Raw genomic sequence first — 19,827 nt, forward strand, 5'->3', positions numbered from 1 at the left:
GACAGGGAAACTGAAGCAAACAGGGATAAGTGACTTGTCCAGTGTCAGATACCTAGGAAATGTCTGAAGCTGGATTTGAACTCAGGAAGATGAATCTGCCTGTCTTCAGATGCAGAATCTATCCACTGCTCCCCTTAGAATTTATTGAATAGCATGGTGATATGGTCAGACCTTTGTTTTAGCAAGATTTGTTTGACAACTGAATGGAGGGCAGACTTGATAGGGAGAGATTTGAGGCAAGGAGACCCATAAGCAGGCTATTGCAATAGTCTAGGAGTGAGATGATGAGGTGGTAATGCACCAAGAAGGTGATAGTGTCAGAGGAGAGAAAGGGGTACATGAGAGGTAGAAAAGACATTTCTTGACCACTCATTAAATATAGAGGGGTAGAGAAATTGACAACTCAAGAATGACACTTAAGTTTCAGGGTGATTGGGAGGATGGCAGTACCCTCCATAATACTGGGGAAGTTAGGGAAAGCGGAAGGTGTTAGGGGAAAGTTTGGGGTATATCAAATTTAATATGTCTATGGGACATCAATTTTGACATGTAACACTGGAGATCAGGAGGGAGATTGGGGCTGGACAAGAAAAACTGAGAGTCATCTGTATAGCAATTATATTTGGAACCATGGGGGCTGATGAGGTCACCAATGGAAGAAGAGAAGTGAACCTAAGACCCCTAGTGGGAGCAGGAATGATGTAGAGGAAGAGACAACAAGGAGACAGAGGACTGGTCAGATTAGTAAGATGAGAACCAGGAGAGAGTAGCATCCCTGAAATCTAGAGAGAAGAGTATATCAAGAAGAGGATTTTATATTTGCTTTGTTATCATCAGGCTTTCCAACGCTGATTTAGAGTAGCACAATATTCATAGGGTCTGGGACCTGAAGGCCAATTGTCCTGGCTTGGACTATACTGGAAGGGGTGTTGCAAATGACCTCCGTTGATGAGGACAGTGCACAGGCTTCCTCCAGTTTATGAAGCAGGACAAGCATCTTAACTTTTGAGCTGCTAGAGTCTGAGTGTTTGCATGAAGGGGATGACACTGACAGACTGATTTCATTCTGCCTTGCCTTATGATGTCACCTTCCATTCAGGTTGGTCTGCTGGCTGTTCTCCATCTCACCTTGCAGCCTCTCACCCCTATTAGTGCAGAGAGGTTGGTCACCTTCCTCGGATTGCGTTGTCTCCATCTCTGCTTCTTGGGATCCTTCTCTTTCTTCAAAGCTCAGCTCAGGACCACCTCTCCCAGGAAGCCTTCCCTGGATTTCTAGCTGAAAGGATCTCTTCCTCATCAAATTTTTCTTATACTTTGCTTGCCTTTCCTTCCTCCTCTGTCCTCGCCCCTCCCCCCCCAGTATATTTCACCTTAAATCAAACTTCAAGTATATGACATACCACTTAGATTGTAAGGTCTTTGAGGGTAGGGAATGTGCCTCCCATATTAGCCAGTTATTAAATACCCACTAAATGTCAAGGCTAACTTTTTTTGTATGAATTAAATTAGGAAGAAGGATCCTCTCCAAACATACTTGATAAATAGTAATTCTGTCTTAATTAAACCTACCCTCAGTAACCCTAAACCTTTAATTGTGAAGACAGGAAGCTTCTGAATTGATTTCAAAAATTATAGGCTTCACAGATTTGAAAATGGTAATAAACTTAAAGAGAGCATACTAGCTTTGGAGTCAGAAAAGCTTGGTTCAAATCTATCCTTTACTACTCCTCTTATGATTTTGGGTAAGTCATGCCCTTCCCCACCTTAGACTTCAGGTTACTTATCTTGCACAGAACTTTTGGGCTTGCAAAGCACTTTACATATGTCATCTCATTTTCCTTTCATAACAATTCTGTGAATCATTATCTCTATTTTACAGAGAAAGAAATTGAAATTTATAGAGATTAAGAGACCCAGGGTCACAGAACTATCTGTGTATCTGAAGTGATTGAAATCCATGTTGTCTGATTCAAAATCCAAAGACCTTATTGAGGTATGCTGGTAAATATTTAACTACCAGTTCTCTGAAAAAAGTGCACATGTGGCACACTTTTAATTTTAATCTGCGTTATTTGCATTTTTCCATCACTTTCTTAAACCTAGAAATTAACAAAATAATAAACTGAGCCCTCACTTGTAACATTTGCTGATTTCCAAGGAGTTAATATTCTCCATGAAAATTTAACAGCCAGTTCACTCTGAGCTGATTCAAGCTGGCTCTAGCATTCTCCTGGACTACAACTTTTATTGTGCAGTTCCATAATGAGTAGAAATCCAGAATACATGGTCTCTGTGAGGTAACAATAGAAGAATACAATAAATGAAGGAGAGGGAGATGTCAAAGATGATTTTGAGGTTTCATATCTGGCTGCCTGCGCATTTCATTCAAGTAGGGGGAAGGGCTTGGGGGGGGGGGAAGGGTGTGTAATCTTTATGGTTTAGACTTTCTAAGGCTTTTTGACTCCATAAGCTTAGATCTATTCTAAGAACCTTTTATCAATAAGATTACTTATTCTTGAGGGGTATTCCTAACTGGTTTGTGGTCCTGCCTCTCTACTTGTCCTCATCATCTAAGCAGTCATCAATTATTTCTCTCCTCTCTTCTCTCTCTCTCTCTCTGTCTCTCTCTCTCTCATTAATGTCTACACCTCTTACATTATAGCATTGTGGTGCTAGTGCTTATGTCAATGTTTGACTTGTCATTACAAACTCTCTTTTCTAGGGAATGAAACAAGGCAGTGTGATTGTTCAAGGGCAGAACACTGGGTCACTGAATGAGGTCTTAGGAAAGTCATTGTATGGGGTGTATTTGCAACTTTGCTTATGACAAAGGATCATCTGCCAGTAGAAGCAACCTCAGCCTCCTCTGGGAAATCTTCCTCTTTTCCCTCATTTCCATATGTGGGGAGTCCCAACATCACAGAAATTTTTGGGGGGGCAGGGGGGCATGGATCACAGTGAGAGGGGGAGAAATATGGCAGTTGTTTATTGTTGATTTTCAAGTCTTTCCATTGGCTAAATCCTGTTTATTTTTAGGAATATTCCTCTCTCTTGGCATAGTATAGATGTGCATCGTCACACTCCTGGAGGATTAAGGGACTGGGTGGAAAGAACATGCTCCTGAAACAAATTACTCTTTACTCAAGCATTTCCTCCAAGGGAATGAGATTCAAAATCAATTCAGTGATAAAATGATATTTCATCTTGTAAATGTCTATTTTGTTTTCTGTGCATTCACATCTCCCTCTGAGCCAGGTACATTGTGACTTAGAGAATATTTGCCTAGTGATTTCCCCCCTCATGTTTCTCTCTCTCTCTCTCTCTTCCTCCCCCCTCTCTCCCCCTTCCTCCCTCCCTCTCTCCTTCTCTTTCTCTTCCTCTCTGTTTCTCTGTCTTTTTCTGTGTCTCTCTGTGTCCCTCTGTGTCTCTGTGTCTCTCCCTCCCTCCCCCTCTCTCTGACTCTTTGAATATTTATCTGTCTCTTTGTCTCTTATTTTCTATTGTCTCTATCTTTCTTTGTGTCTCTCTCTCTCTCTGCCCTCATCTTCCCTATCTCCATGTGTCCATTTCTTGGTGTTGAAAAGGTTTCCATTAGTGTATGGGAATGGAGAGGACAGTCAAACCTGGACTCCATGATCTTGGAGCAGAAGAATCCTTGTTTATCCAGTGGCTTTAAGTAGGAGAAAGGAATTAGTAGGTATTTCATTGTGTTTTGCTTGTTTGCCTTTTAAAATATCTATTACTTTTCCTTTCCAAGAATGTTATAATGCAAGTCCTGGGACAAACTGGGGTACAGAAGCGTGCCTAACAATTTTGGTTCCTGGGGCATAACACAAAACATGTCCTAAAATCAATATTGTAATACATGATGGGAAAATAATACAGGAAATAATTAAAACAAATTCTGTAGAGTCAGAGGGGGTAATTAAATTCTATACTATCTTCTATGGGACTTTATGTGTTAAATTTTTGTCTCCTCTATGTTTTGATGCCCTGAGGCAAATTGCCAGTTGCCCCATCCTAGTTAGGGCTGAGTTTGGGAAGCATCAAAACCCAGTAGGAAATGGGAAATCTGAACTGAATGATCATCCACTGTATATATGCAGGCAGACACTCTAGTTATTTTAGGGCCCAGACTCCTCGTGGCCCCTTGATGTTAATATTGAAAGTAGGCGGCTCTCGATTTGTAGCCTGAGTAAAAGACAAAAGACCTTGAGGGTGAAAGGTTTGGCTCAGGGTGGAGTAAGGGAGGGAGGAAGGGAGGAAGGGAGGCAAAAGACTTCCTTTCTACTTTGATTATCGACCAAACTCAATGTCTATTTTATTAATAATACATGCATGCTGGGTGGTGATGTCTGAGCACAAATGTTCATCTTTCAAGTCTAATTGTTCTGCTGGGTATCCCTCCTGCAGATTTATCATTCCGTCTCAGTTCTTTATTTAGCAGCTTTACTGCCAGCAATTAGGAATAACGTTGCTTTGAATCCCTCTTTATGGTGAAGAGTGATCTTTGTTTACTCAGTGGGATGAGTACAGGAGGTGAGAGTGAAGGCAGGTGTCCAAACTGAGAACAGAATCCCTCCCTCTGGCTACCACATAGATAATCTTTGGCTCTGCTGCCCATCCAGTACCTGGCTCGATGATGCCTCCCATAGTAGATGCCCAATTCAATTCAATGAACATTTATTTGGCACCTACTATGTGCAGAAAGCCATGGGGTTGGGCACAGGGCTTCTAGCATGGTTATAAGATATAGTGTTTGCCCTCAAGGAGTTCACAGTCAATAAATGAGGCAAGTGTCTCTTCTTTCCATTGCAAGGGGAAAGAGACGGACTTATTAAAGCTTTGCAGTCCTGTATGGTTTAGAGGGAGAGAAGGCAATAAACATTTATATAGTACCCACTATGTGCTTTTAGCATTATGCCAAGTGTTTTTACAAATATTATCTTATTTGTTCCACACAACAACCCTGCAAGCTGAGATAGGTGCTAATATCTCTACCTTACAATGGAGGAAGGAGAGGTAAACAGAGGTTAAGTGACTTGCATAGGGTCAGACAGCTAACGCCTGAGGCTGGATTTGAACTCAGGTCTTCCTAATTCCGAGTTCAGCACCCCATTCACTGCACCACTAGCTTCTTAGACTAGGATATGGCAACTGGCACTTTATCCCAAGTCTCTGAAATTCAGGTCATGGTGACAGCACCAGGTTGGGGTGCACTTTTTGGCAGTCAGGCTTCAGGCAGCACCGAAACTTTGTGGTATCCTAGGGTATGCTTTCTCCTTTCAGTTGAACTCTTACCCCAATTTCTTTGCCTCAGGCACAAAATTCCTAGTTACAGCTCTCTCGAAGACCTCCAGAACCACATCCTGCCTACACTTTTACACAAAGCAGAGGGTATTAGACCCATTTCACAAATAGGGTGACTATAATATTAAAAGGTAATTTTTTTTTTTTCCTGAGATTCTAGCTGGTCAGCTCAGAATGCCCAATCTTTCTGTATATCCCCTGAAAACATCTTTTCATCCTCTTCAGTCACCTCTAGCTAGATGTGTACTGGGGGCATTTTTACTACCCACACATCTCTTGCTTTATGTATTTGAGTAGGTGAAGGGCTTGGAGTACCTTTTTTTTTTTTCTAATTAGTTGTTTTTGCTTTGTCATCTGAAATCGAGTCTCTTTCAAGTCCCTCTGCTTAAGAATTATCTTTTATTAAACTTCTGCATTCACTTTCCCTGAAAGAGACCATAATTCTCTAAATGCAACAGTAGCAAATTTAGTAATTTTCCTCCAGGTATTGTAGAACCTCTGTCTCTGTTGCTCTCTTTCTGTCTCTCTCTGTCTCTGTCTCTTGCTCTGTCTCTCTGTGTCTGTCTCTTTCTCTGTCTCTCTTTCTGTCTCTGTCTCCCTGTCTCTCTGCCTTTTTCGCTGTCTCTTTCTTTCTCTTTCACTCTGTCTCTGTCTACCTGTCTCTCTCTCTGCCTCTCTGTCTCTTTCACTCCATCCCTCTCATTGTCTCTGTCTCTCTCCATGTTTCTTTCTCTGTCTCTATTTCTCTGTCTCTCTCCTGAAGCTTTCACGCACAAAGCTTTTTCAGCTCAGCACAACCCAGGGTTTGGCGTATTAAACAATTATCTCTGAAGCCACCCTTAATAAAACCTTGGGGTGGGGTAGGGAGAGGAGGCCCATTTCTGTACGCTGGACCAAAGGGAGGTCTGCAGCAGAGACAGGTAGGGTGGGGGTTCCTAGTGCTTTGGCTCTTGGGAGCTCAGCACAAGTTGCCAGTTGATTATAATAGATCAGCTAAGGCTGAGAGGAGGCATCAAGAGAAGACCCTCTTCATTCAGAGTGTGACTGGGGAGTCGGGGCTTCCACAAGGTTTCAGGATTTTACCATCCTCACTGGAGTGCTTTGTTCCCTTTCTCCTGCCTGAGGATGTGGTGGAGATTGCAGTAATTAGATAATGGCTATAAAACCTGTTAAACTCCCCGAGAGAGGCCATTTATAAATATCAGGTATTATTATTTTTGCGGGTAATATTGTTATCGCATCTCCCAGGTTTCCCTGCTCCCTCTCTTTAGATGTGAAGTGCCCTGAGGTTTCCTCCATTTCATAGATGTTACCCTAGCAGAGGAAGAGGGAAAAGAGGGTCAATATGGGACTGGCACTTTTGGAAATTCTGCCTAATAACCTGGCATTATGGGATTTTGCCCAGCCTGCTCTGTGGAAGTCATCTGTCCCTGGAATTGTGATGTTAGGCACTACATCAAAGGATTAGAAAGGATAGTGTCCCCTCTCTGTGGAGATGCATGTATGAGGTTCTGTGTGTGAATGCACATATGTGTTTATGTGTGTGTGTAAGGTGTTTAGCAGGGAAGATCACTGCTGTCGTTATTAGGGTGATTTAATTACTCTATAGCAGAGACAAAACAGGATGGGGCAATTAGAGCTTTGTCCCAGGGCATCAGAATTTAAAGGAACACCAACAGCAAATCAGTTTTTCAGCATGATAGGAAAAAGCTGAGGTGAGTACTTAGTTTTCAAGAATAATTGCTTAAAATAGGAAGTGATCAGATGACTAGAGAGCCATGTGACAGATAAGCTCTTCCCGTGTCATTCTCACACTGTTCTCCACACTGTGACGGCCTCCCTAGTAATGACCTCACTGTCTATCTAACTTAGCTGAGAGTTTCTTTCATAAGGATAGTCCTTCATGCAAAAAAAATGCTACTTAAGAGAGGCATCATGGTTCAGTGGAAAAGACACAGGATGTGGAGTCAACGAAACTGGTTCCAAATCATAGTCACTTACTATCTGTGTAACCTTGGGTAGAATTATTTAACTGATCCGCACCTCAGTTTCCTCATCTGTAAAAAAGAAGGGGTTACATTAGAAGCCCTTTAAAGTCCCTATCAGCTCTGGTTCTATGATCTAATGAATAACCCATCTTTATAGCATGAACCATTGTAGAAAAGGACTGATGGCTGTACATTATGCCCTTCCTATTTCTAAATATGAAATGTCCATCAAGTCTCCTTTAATGCTTCTTCCTCCCTGGCTAAATGAGTCTAGCATTTTAATCTCTCATCCATTTAGATGTCCAATCCTTTTTATTACCTGCTTTAGGTCTTTGCAGTTCCCTGTTGTGTAGCATTGTCTCTCTCCCTCTCAGTAGAGAGATGGTTCTCTCTGCAATGGAACCCAGCTTTGCCTTTTTCTCTCTGTTACTTATCTCTGTCTTCTTTATGATTACGGAATCTTACTTAGAGGATCATAGGACCAGAGATTTAGAGCTGGAAGGGGCCTTAGAGGCTATGTCTTTCTGTGTGCTTTGTAACATGGAACAACCATTCCTTGGGATTAATTTAACCTCCTGGATCCCAGTTTATACATGAGGACACTGAAGTCCAGAAAGGTTGCCCCAAATCACTCGTTGGATGAAGCAGGTTTGGAACTCCCCTGCCCTGTAACTTGTGATGTTTCACCTTCTAGTGGCCAATTAAACTCAACAAACACTTAGCTGAAAAAGTACTTCGCTGTTGAAGTATTAGATGGGAAACTGAAGAGACAGCATGGAATAGTGGAGAAAGTCAGAAGCCCTGGGTGTATGTCCTTCTCCACCATGTATGTATAAGTTATATCCTATAAGGCAAGTTACTTTACTTTTCACTGAAACTCTCTAAAACTACAAGTTGTGGGAGCAGGCCGCTACCTTCACGAGAGAGGGGACTTTCCTTATTGGGAATTTCCTTTACCAATGAAATCAGTTAGAGAAGAAAAGCAATTGAAACTATTATTGATTTCTTCACTTTTCATTGCTGTTGTTTTGTTCAGTCTGACTCTTTATGACCCCATTTGGGGTTTTCTTGGCAAAGATCCTGGAGTGGTTTGCTATTTCCTTCTCCAGTTCATTCTACAGATGAGGAAACTGAGACAAATAGGGTCAAGTGACTTGCCAGGTTCACATAGCTAGTAAGTGTCTCAGGGCAGATTTGAACTCAGGAAGATGAGTGCTCTATCCACTGTGCTACCCAGCACTTGGCGTAGTATTTGTATAACAAAGTGCTTTAAAAAAATCTACCAAGCCATTATCTGATTAGATTTTTCCAACAATCCTGAGTGGCTGGGCAACAGGCATTAGTTATCCCTATTTAACAGATGAGAAAACTGAAGCTCAGAAAAGCTAAGAAATTCAAGGTTGCATTGGAAACAACAATGACTTTGGAGCCAATGACCTGGGTTTGATCCTGGCTTCTGCCATTAACTATTTAGCTTACCTCTCTGGCCTCAGTTTCTTCATCTGTAAAATGGAAGAGTGTTTGGCTGGATGACCTCTAAACTCTCTTCTAAAATTCAGTCTATGTTTGTATGACTATTAAATGGTACAACATGGACTCAAACCCACGGTGCTTGGTCCCCAGTCTGGTGCTCTTTCCACCACCACAATGCAGACCACATTTCATCATTTAAAAGGCACCTTCACATCTTTTATCTCATTTAATTTTCACAACATCCTTTCACACAGCCACCAGAGAAGGACTGTGCCTTCCTAGGAAGGTCTAATTAGCCCACAGATGATTTATACTCCAAGAGATAAATCCAAACTCTGTTCAGAAATAACGGCTAGCTTGCAAAAGCATTAAGGTTCAATTTACTCAAGAGTTCCATGTTCTTTTTACCTATGGCATAGCATGGAGAGAACATTTCTATAATACACATAAATGATGCACTTAAATTCTTCTGGATTACCCATTAGTACTTATTCAACAGAGCCCTGGCAGCTCATCAGTGCCAGCATCCACAGTATCTGTCTAACTGGAGCATCCCAGGTGGGGGATTGCTATGGGATGGCTTCTGACAGCTGGCTGTTTGCTCAGAAAAGCAACTGAAGTTTTTAGGAGGAAAGGGACAATGGATATTTTGTAGATACAAGTTCCATTCATACTTGAGGACTGTATGTTGATTATTTGTGCATAATTGATATCTGAACAGTATAGTGCTCTGGGGCCTAGACTTCAAAGTGAAGAAATCGATCTTTGTTTTTCTTCTAATATTTTGTGATAGAAGTCCTGCCCAGGATGAGTCTATGTAACTTGTACCCTGCAGCACAGGACATAGTACCCACTATCTCCAGTACCAAGGAACTACCTGTAGCAAGTAGAGGGAGAGCACCGGGTGGGTGGGGGAAATGGTGTCCATAAGAGTAGAAATATATATGATACCTTGGGGAGCATCCCAGGAAAGACTGGTCTGGGTGGGACAAATGGTTGGTTCTGGGAAGGAATGAGCACTAAGGTTGGAAATGTGGATACTGCTGGATCTTAGGGACCCTTGAGTGGCAGGCTAAAGCCTTTGGAACTGATCTTGTAAGCAATAAGGAGTCATTTCCAAGTAGATAATGGACCAGAGGTGGGGGACTTGTGGCCTGGAGGTCACCTGTGGCTTTCTAGGTCCTTAGGTGTGGCCTTTTGACTGAGTCCAAGTTTTACAGAACAAATCCTTTTATTAAGAGAATTTTTTCTGTGAAGTTTGGATTCAGCAAAGGGCTATACTTGAGGATCTAGAGGGCCGCGTATGACCTTGAGACTGTAAATTCCTACTTCTGTAATAGACTCTTTAGTAAATATCTGTCATTATTGCTGTTGCTACTGCTGATCAAGGTGAAGATTTTTCAGTATGTGAGGCATCAAACAGGAAAGATGTGTGCTCATGAAAAGTGGTGAGCATCATGGTGGATGTTCAGGGCAGAGTCCCAACTGAAGAAGGCTGCCCTAGAGGGGTGAGGTCTTCCATATTCCTGTTGGTTGATGAAATTGTGCTGATTATATCAAGTTCTAGAACATCGTTGAATTTACTAAATGAGATCCATAATCACTCAAAAAATTTTGGCTTAACTCTTCCTGAGGGAGGAAGGGAACAAGTGGAGTAAGTCTGCCTATCGTTTAGACCATGACAGGTCACTAGATGGACAAACTCTTGACTGGGCTTAGAATTGAATAGGGGAAGGACAGTGGTCTAGATTACTTTTTGGAAATAGCGCAGTTCATTCAATGACTGCAGACTTCTTCTTGAAACAGAAGTTAATCTTAACACCAATATTCTTCTAGTGATGGAGAATGGCTCTAAGTGAAAGAAAATCATAATCCCTGAAGGAATGATGCTGATGATCAAAACAAGGGCAATGGAGAAACATATGGTGGGTACCAGGAGGATGCAGCATGTCACACATGAGGTATTCCATGGGAACAGCAATAGAAAGGAGGTGAGCAGAGAAAGGTAGGATTTAGACAAAAATGACTGTCCAATTATGGACCAATTCTATACACACAAGCCATCTACTGGGTAAACTGGAAATAACCAACAGAGGGAAGACTTAAAATTAAATAATTCCTTCCCCTAGGGAGTTCACAGCTCATAAGGGGGTTAGAGCTGGTAGATATGGCATGTGCACACAGAAACACTAAGTATCTACAAAACGACACATATGTAAAAGGAAGAGGATGCTGGGCTGACTGGGAAAAGGAGGAGAAAAATCCTTGAGATCTGACTTGAAGGAAGCTGGGGATTCTAAAAGATAGAGGAAGGAGGCATCTTATTTCAGCCTACCTGTGTAAAGGTAGAGGTGGAAGATGGGGAACATCTAGCAGGCCAGGTTTGCTGAAAGAGAGTGTGTGAAGGGGACTAATGAGAACTATGTTGAGCTTGTGGTCAACCAAAACCCCAAGGTCTTTTTCTCATGAGCTGTGGTCTAGTCATGTTTCCTCTATCCTTTATTTGTGTAATTGATTTTTTTAAAAACCAAAAGTGCAAGACCTTACACTAATCTCTATTAAATTTTATCTTGGCTTCTGCCTATTGTTCTAGCTTGGTGAAGTATTTATGGATCTTGCTTTTGTCATTCATTGTGATCTTTTCCAGCCTTGTGTCCTCAACAAATTTCATAAACATGTCACTTATCTATTCATCTGCACTGCTGATAGAAATGCTGAGCCAGACAGGACCAAGATCAGAACCCCAACAATTTTCCTCCAGATTGACATGGATTCACTAATCATCACTCTTTAGGTCCACTTATTCAAACTGTTCAGAATTCACCAATCCAGGTTCTTATGGAGCCCATATCTTTGCCTTTCCTTCCCTTCCCTTCCCTTCCCTTCCCTTCCCTTCCCTTCCCTTCCCTTCCCTTCCCTTCCCTTCCCTTCCCATTTGTTTACCAATACATCTAACTGTCCTATCATTTGCCCCTAGTATGTCAAACAAAGTTGCTGCCCTGCTTCCACAGGGAAGGGAGGAGGAGGAGGAAGATATTGTGGGGTGGTATCCACCTAGACTCTTAAATTGGGGAGTTTAATAAACTGGGATATCTAAGACAGGGGTTTTTAACCTGGCTTCTGTGGATAGATTTCAGAGAATTCTGTAAACTAGGATGGGAAAAAATTACATTTTTCTTTTCACTAACGTCTAGCTGAAATTCAACATTTCCTTTACTCATTTAAAGACATTATTCTGAGGTGTCAACAGGCTTCACTAGGAGGTCAAAAGGGTCCATGACACAAATAGGGTTAAGAACCTCTGATATAAGAGGAGAAAAATTGCTGAAAGGTCACTGATATTTCTATTCTGGCTTCAGATCTCAGTTGAAACAGTGTTCTGTGCTAATGAGAGGAAGGGGAAGGACCTTGGACACTATAGGCTTCCATGACCCCAGGGTCCAGTATTCCCCAAGTGCATGTCTTTTTGAGTCTCTCTTGGTATAATAATACTTCTCACCCAGAAAAAAGCAACCAAGGAGACTTCATTTATATGGATTTATTCAGTCAAATTGCCTATTTATGTTCACACCAACCTGGGAGATAGTCTGTACATATAGAACACTACAATAAGACTGGTTAATGTCAGTATGAGTGCCTGGAACTGGCTAATGTCAGTGTCCTCAAGTACAGTTATTTGTTGCCTGATAGATAAAACCTCCAAGGCCAATTTTCTTCATTTAGAGTATACCTAGGGAAGAAGTCATAGACTTCTATTATCATTGAGCCTACGTCTCTCCATCTTGTCCATAAAAATTCCACGAGGCATATCAAATGTCTTGCTGAGTCCACATCATTTACCTTCATCTACCAGTATAGTCAAAGAAGAAATTAGTGAAATTGAGTATAACTTTTTCTTCATAAGTTTATACTGGCTTCTCATGATTGCTACTTCAATTTCTAGTTTTTTTTTTTCTGTATTTGAGACTGGATCTCTCTATCTTGCTTAGATTGGAAGTACAGTAACTACTCATGGACCTGATCCCACCAACAATTAGAAAGAGAAATTTTAACCTGCTCCATTTTCAACCTGGGCTGGTTCACCCCAACTTAGGAAGCCTGGTGGTCCCCCAGTTCCCAGGAGCTCACCATATTGGTGCCACAATGAGTGAGGACACCTGATTGGCTTTAGCCTGATTTGCAATGTAGAACTCTTGAGGTCAGATATTCACTAGCCTCAACCTCCTTCCACAGCAGGGATTATAAGTTTGTGCTGCTGTGTCTGGCACCTTCACTTTTGAGATGCCTACAAATCACTGGAATGTAAACTCCTCAAGGACAGGGACTGGTTTTTGCCTCTTTGTATCCCCAGCACTTAGTGCAATGCCTGGCACATAAGAGGTGATTAATAAATGCTTGTTGATTGATTGAAACCATCTCCTTAATAACCATTCTAGACTTTTGCTAGAGATAAGTCCTATATTTACTGGTCTAAAATGTGTGATACATCCTATTACCTGCTTTTGAATATAGGACTTTTGCCTGTATTCTGGGTTTTTTTTTTTTTTGGCACTTCCTATCTCTTCTATGATTTCTCAAAGATTACTAAAAGTCCAGTAATCACTTCTGCAAGTTTTTTCAGTGCCCTGGGGTGCCATTTAATTCAATGACATGAACTCATTTAGATAATCGGAGTCATCTCATACTGTCTACTCAGAGAAACAAAATTCTTTGTAACTCTTTGTGGGTCTAGCTGCCAACCCAGCTGTGGGTCTGTTTAAGCAGTAAGGATCAACATGGGTGGAGTACCTACAGAAGAGCAGACAGAATTAGCTGACCTAACAATTATCATACCAGCAGTTGTTGCAAGCTTTTCTCTAGACATATTTCCTGCTTCATTGTGACTCGTTTGTACCTGAATTCTGGCTCAAATTTCCTGGTGATGATTATTGGACTTCCATGATTATGAACTCCCCAACCCACACACCAGACCTTTGGCTTTCCTTTGCTTTCTGAGCAGCTCTCTTGGATAAAATCCCTGACCTGAACTTGATATTGTCCTAGTACACCTCAGCAAACTTTTGTCATGGATGCTCCTATTTACATTATTTGTCATTCCACCCCTTCCCTACCCCCATCCCCAAGGCCATGTAATAGGTCCATCCTATTCTTGATTTTTTTTTTTTTGCAGGAGGTACAGCAGCTTAAAATTTTCCTGTTGTCCTTAGCACTTTTCAGAAGCCTTAGCTTTTTGGGACCTTAATTTTCCTGGCTTTTTTTTTTTTTTGAGACTGGGCCTCCCAGTGTAGCAGTCACTCATGAGTGGGATCTTACAGCTGATCAGTATGGGGGTTTTGACATGCTCTGTTTATTTCCATGACTGGTTCACCCCTCCTTAAGTAGACCATATTGGTGTTGGACTTAGTATGGATACTTGATTGGTTTATCCCACTGTGGCTCAGAATTCCCAACCTCATGACCCACAAGATTCAACTTCCCTTAGCAGGTATTATAGGCATGGGTCATCATGCCCAGCTCTTTTGGACACTTTTAAGCTCAAAGATTTGGAACTTGAAGTGATCTCAAAGGATATAGAAGGGATCTCAGAGGACATTTTACAGGTAGCAGTGGCAGCTAGGTGGTGTAGTGGATAGAGCTCTGGGTTTGGAGTCATGAAGACTCATCTTCCTGAGTTGGTCTCATACATTTATTAGCTAAGTGAGCTTGGGTAAATTACTGGACCCCATTTACCTCAGTTTCTTCATCTGTAAAATGAGCTGGAGAAGGAAATGGCAAATCATTCCAGTGTCTTTGCCAAGGCAATCCCAAATGGGATCTTAGAGAATTGTATACAACTAAAATGACTGAACAACAACAACATCTGAGATCCAAAACCTAGCATGCTTTCACTATACCATATGCACCTTCTATTCTTTGTAACCACCTCCTTTTATCCTGAGCTTATTAGAGAATCACTTAGAAAATCAGATTAGTTTCTTCTCTTTAATATCTTAATAGGATTATTCTCAATTTTATGATCAAAATTTTATTCTTGAAAGACTCCCCTCTTGAAAAGGACCTGCATGCACAAAAATGTTTATAACAACTCTTTTTGTGGTGGCAAAGAATTGAAAATTCCCCATCAGTTGGGGAATGGCTGAATAAATCATAGTATATGAATGTAATGGAATACTATTGTTCTATAAGAAATAATGAGCAGGCAGATTTCAGAAAAACCTGGAAAGACTTACACGAACTGATGCAGAAGGAATTGAGCAGAATCAGGATAGCATTGTACACATTAATAGCAACGTGTTGCTTGAATCTTCTCAGTAATACAATGATCTAAATTCCAAGGGACTCATGATGAACAATTCTGTCCACATCCAGAGAAAGAACTATGGAGCCTGAATGCAGATGAAAGCATACTATTTTTATCTCTTTTTTCTTTCTCATGTTTTTTCTCTTTTGTTCTGATTCTTGTTTCACAACATGACTAACATGGAAACACGTTTAATATGATAGTACATGTGTAACCTGTATCAGACTGCATGCAATCTTGGGGAGGAGTGTGGAGAGGGAGGGAGAAAAAAATTTGGAACTCAAAATCTTGTAGAAGTGAATGTTGAAAACTATCTTTGCATGTAATTGGAAAAAAATACTATTAAGTGGGAAGAAAGGAAAGACTCCCCTCTTTCTTAAGCCAACTTCTCTTTTAGAGGTTCACACTATGGGATCATGCTCATCATTTCTCTGAACATTTGGAAATCTGATGTAAAGTTTAAGGTAAAATTTCTAGTGTTCCCCTTCTCACTTTTGATGAACTTTAATATGCTGTGTTCATTTTCTCCAAAGGTCCTCATCATTTCCACTTTACCATATTCTTTCTTGAGAGAATAAAGCATAGTGGACAGGAAATTGAATTTGGAATTTGTAGAATCTGGGTTCAAATCCTGATTCAGACACTTGACCCTGGACAAATAATTCACCCTCTCTGAGATTCAGTTTTCCTTATCTATAAAATGAGAGATGCTTGAAATCTCCTATTATCTAGGACAAGTCCCTTAACCTCTTTGTGCCTCAGTTTCTTTACCTTAGAAATTGGGTCTCTAGGATTCCTTCTAGCTCTAAAGTCAAGTTCTTACTAACCCAGAATGGTAGGTCCCTTCATTGACAGATTGATAAAAATCACTCCAAGGCTTTGTCCTTAACTCTAGTAAGTATTGGAAATGTAAAAGAGATAGTTAACTTTTAATTGACCATAACCTTTTAAGAAAATCTTTACCCTAGTTGATTGGCTCTTGACTGTCTTCATTAGAAGGGCATCTTAGAGGCTTAGTTAATCATTTTACTCTGGTCATCTTTGATTCCTAGTGCTATCCAAAGCTTTTTCTTGGGCTTACTTGGGTGACTCCTTTTCTTTCTCATCCTCCTTTGACAATCAGTAAGATTGGGCTTTTTTTAGGGGAGAGGGGACTTGATTATGCATACATTATCTCAAAGCAGGTCAAGTACATTCCAATAGGTGGCAAGACCTTTCTTGTCCTTCTATCTACCTCATTATATCCCCCAAAAATGGTATGGAGGAGAAGTAGAGAGAGTCAAATAAACAAACTCATTTCTCTTCACATTTCTTCTCAACATAGCAAAACTTTCTGGTTATGTTTCCTTAGATAACAAAAAATAATGATACTGGAACATATTTTAAACTCGGAGTCATTAATCGAGTGAAGTCCCTAACATGCAATCATCATTCACTATGTGAGGTAAGGCATCCATTCCTTAAAATGCAATCCAGCCCTAACCAAGTTAAGAAATACTGCTAAAAGAGTAGATGCACTGCTTTAACATACAAACACTTTATAAAACACCAGTGGGTCAATGAAAGAAGTGACTGAAATCTTCAAGTCAGCAAGTCCTTATTAGATTTTTTGAAAGAAGGAGTTTATGTCTTTTGGGTCCTTGGGCATCTGACTTTTACAGATGCAATGAGAATGTATGCATAAGAAATAAAACTAGCCACTGAAAACAATATTAAACCACTTTTATATTGTTTTAGAAGCCGTGCTTTAGCTGATTCTTTATGGCCCAGGCAATGAAGAAAGTGACCTTCTTTAAGTGCTAGAGAAGATGTTACAGTCTTCAGTTCATCCTCACTGATGGGCTTGGCTTACTCTGTCCATGAATCTAGGAGGGAAAATTTGTTCCTTTCTATTTTGTTTAGGGTTGGAAGAAATGGGAGATGGTTAACTTGGAGAGGAGAAGAACCAGGTAGAGGAAGCTAGCTGGGAAGGGTTGTCATGTGGTTGTCATTAATCTGGTTATGTTTGACCCATAGGACTGAATCAGGAGGAATGAGTGGCATTCCATATAGCCTTTGTAAAAAGGCAAATTTAAGCTTGATGGCAGGGTAAGCTTGTGGATAATTAGGGCTGTTCAGAAGCAGAATGGCCTGCTTTGAGAAGCAGGCATCCTCCCAGGTGAAAAAACTGAAATCAAGGTAAACTTTTATTAAACATTCCACTCCAGGATATGCCTCCTGGAGACTTAAACCTGGAGCAAAACTTTATGGAGTCCTGCCTCTGACACTTATTAGTTTTGTGGTTAGAGACTGGACCTGTGATTTCATTAAGATAGAAAACAAAAGGATGTAGAAATTCCCTAGATAAATGGAGATTAGCACCTTCACTGAAATGATTTGTAGTTTTAAAGAGTTACCTAGATCACTGAGACATTGAGTTATTTGTCCAGGGTTGCACAGCCAGGATGAGTCAGAGCAGGACTCGAACTCACATCTCTTTTCCTTCCTTCCTTCTGCCTCTTTCTAATAGAGTACCTCTCTTTCTTTAAGATGTAGCAGTTCAAGTTCCATATTCTTCATGAAGCTTTTGGAGTTCTAATCAACCTCCTTTCTTAACCACTTTTGATTTAAATACTTTGTATGTACGTATTAACTTATATATACATACACCCACAATATATGTGGTGTGCGCATATATACCATATGAACATAAAATGAATACACATGATGCATATGTTTATAATATATAGTATGTTGAGTATCTATAGTATATTATACATGGGTTATACCTGCACACATGCATAAAACATTATTATTAACTAAGTTAATATAATTTTCCTTGTAATGGGAGAGAAATATACATATTTATTTGTATGCAAATATACATACATGCATATACATACATATATATTCCAGATAAGGAAACTGAGGCAGGCAGAAGCTTGAGCAGGGTCACACAGCTAGTGTCTTAGGCTAGACTTGAACTCACATCTTTTTGACTTCAGGGCCAGAGCTCTATCCATTGCTCTACCAACTGTCTAGATACTCACAATGAATGTACCTTCTAATGGGGGAGACAAGTGCATACATACATACATATGTAAATGCATGTCTATATCTATATACTTAGATGTGTATATGCATATACACATACATACAAGAACATATATGTGTGTGTATCTATGTATATGTATACCTCTGCCTCAGTTCTTTGCCTGTTAAATGAGGATGATAATAGTACCTATCTTCCAGGATTGTTGTGAGACTCAAATGAGATTCTGTTTGTCAAGTGCTCTGCAAAATTTAAACGTTTTCTAAGTGCTGTCATTATTATTTTACACAGAGAGTGATATATACTGATGGAGCTATCAACTATTGGACAAGCCTTCATTAGAAGTGGTTGAGCTGACTCTTAAAAGAATTAGATACCTGGTACTTTTTAGGGGGGGTCAAGTCACAGGTCATCACTAGCTTTTGGAAGGAAAGTGGGAAGCCAATTCATTCGTAGTTTTCTATACCTACTTGCGCAGTATAGATAGATATAAAGCCTCTTCTGATTAGGACCTGCGTGTGTGTGTGTGTGTGTGTGTGTGTGTGTGTATGAAATACACAAATCACAAAGAGGCAGCATGATATAAAGGCTAGAGACTGGCTCTCAGAGCCAGGAACATTTGGGTTCAAGTTCTGCCTATGTCAAATACTATCTGTGTGACCCTGGGCAAGTCACTTAACATGAACCTAGGCAACTCTCTAAGATTATAAACTGCAGAGAATGTATCCACCTGAATTGGTAGAGGGAGTTTCTCCATAGGGAATTCCTTACATCCATGAAAATATAATTTTGGTAACAAAACAAAAAACAAAAACAAAATTCTCTTTAAAAAATACCATCTGAATTAATAAAACTAGTAAATACCTATACAGTTCTAAACTAAATATGATTTTTTTGGGTATTTTTTACAGGTATTATTTTACCCTTACAATACACTAATAGGGTACAATCAGTAGGTCAACAGAGCCATTGTGCTGACCTCATTGTTACATGCCTGTGAAACTTGGACAGTATAACAGCTCCATGCCAGCGAACTGAATCACTTCCATTTGAGTTGTCTTGGGAAGATTCTGAAGATCACCTGGCAGGATAAGGTGCCAGACACTGAGGTCCTTTCTTGAACTAAATTTCCAGGCATTCAGACTCAATTGCAGGGAGTGTAGCTCCAATGGACTGGCCACGTTGTTCAAATGTCAAACATAAGCTTACCTAAAAACTACTTTTTGAAGAACTCACACAGGACAAGTGTTTGCTTGGTAGTCAGAAAAAGACACTCACAAGGTCTCTTAAGAATTTTGGAATTGATTGTGTGATATGAGAGACGCTGGCACAGGACCATCAGCATGGCATGCCCCCATCAGAGAATGTGCTGTGCTCCATGAGCAAAGCAGTATTGAAACATCTTAAAAGAAATGGGAGATATGCAAATTTAGAGAATACACCCCAAATGTTCACATGGACTATTTGTTCCTGACCTGAGGTAGCGCATTTCGAACTCGTATTGTGTCTGATCAGCCACAGCAGAACACACTGCAACTTGACTCAACATAGTGATGTCATTTTGGTCCTCTTCAAGAACCAAGGACAATAACCAACTAACCAAGTAAAGACGTAGAGACCCTCCCTCCTGGCAAAGTCTTTATTCCCACTCATGTTCATTTTTCCCCTGAAAGGCTTCAATTAGTGTCTTACTCTGGTGTGAGGTAATCTTGTATTCTCAGGTT

Source organism: Notamacropus eugenii, chromosome 1 (genome assembly GCF_028372415.1).
Source record: "Notamacropus eugenii isolate mMacEug1 chromosome 1, mMacEug1.pri_v2, whole genome shotgun sequence".
In the NCBI taxonomy this organism is placed as follows: Eukaryota; Metazoa; Chordata; class Mammalia; order Diprotodontia; family Macropodidae; genus Notamacropus; species Notamacropus eugenii.